A 1159-nucleotide genomic window follows, 5' to 3' on the forward strand; every position below is an offset into this window, starting at 1 on the left:
CTACCATATATCCTTAATTTTATATTGGCTTAAATAACCTTTTTAAAAAATGGTTTTCGATTAAAGAGATAATTACAGAAGTATGAAGGAGCTGGGTAGAGGATAAGTAGCTTTTTTAACACACCTTCAATCATTCTTTTTTCCTTCTTTTTTCAGTCACATTTTTTACAGTTTATGGATAAATGTAGAACTTAATTCCTGACATATATGAAAGAAATAGAATGTTTAGGGTATTTTATAGGGCCCTTTCAAGAGAAATGCTCCACAGTGAAAATAGGACTAATCTAACTTGAAGTCTAACACTCTCTCCATTACACCCCAATTATACTTTCCCCACTCTCCCTGGGAGCTCCTACTTTTATACTTGTAAAACAGAGTTTCTAGATTAAGTCATGGTTTGCAAGTGTGTTCCAAGGATCCCTAAACTTCCAACTAGGTACCTTCTGGGACTCTGCAGTAGGACATGAAGGAGGCCAAGAGGGTGTAGTACTTTTCACCAGAGTATTAATTTATTCATTCAACATATTTACAGAATGCTCACTATGTGTCATGCACTGGTATAGGTCCGAAGGATACAGCATTAAACAATACAAAGTTTCTGCCCTCATGTAGTTTAGCATCTAATGGGAGAAGACAGCACTCACCAAATACATTGTACGTCTGGTGATAATAGGTGGTATAAAGATAAATGAAGTGAAGAGAGAGTTTTGAAGTTTTTCATTTCTTTTTAAATTGTGGTTTAGAAAAGCTCTTCTATGATGATATTTGAAGAAAGTGAGGGAGCTAATCATATAATATCTAGGGCTACGTAAGTTATAAAACTAAGGGCTTGCTTCATGTACATTTAAGGGAAGGCAAAATGACTAGAGTGGCTAAAGCAGAGTGAACACTGGAGAGAACCTTGGAAGACAGGTGAGCTAAGAAAGGAAGCAGGAGTTTGACTTTACCCATACATGGGAAAGGAAACTTCAGAGGGTTTAGAGTAGATAAGTTATATGATGTGACATGTTTTATAAGGACCACTCTGATTGCACTGTGGAAAATGGAATATAAGTGGGGAGAGGTGAGGGCAGGGAGGCCAGGTATGAAGCTATTATAATAATGCAGGCTAGATTATTATAATAATCTAGGCTCCACCTTTAGGGTATATCCAGGACTT

The sequence above is a fragment of the Pteropus alecto genome, unplaced genomic scaffold, assembly GCF_000325575.1.
Source record: "Pteropus alecto unplaced genomic scaffold, ASM32557v1 scaffold21, whole genome shotgun sequence".
Lineage (NCBI taxonomy): Eukaryota > Metazoa > Chordata > Mammalia > Chiroptera > Pteropodidae > Pteropus > Pteropus alecto.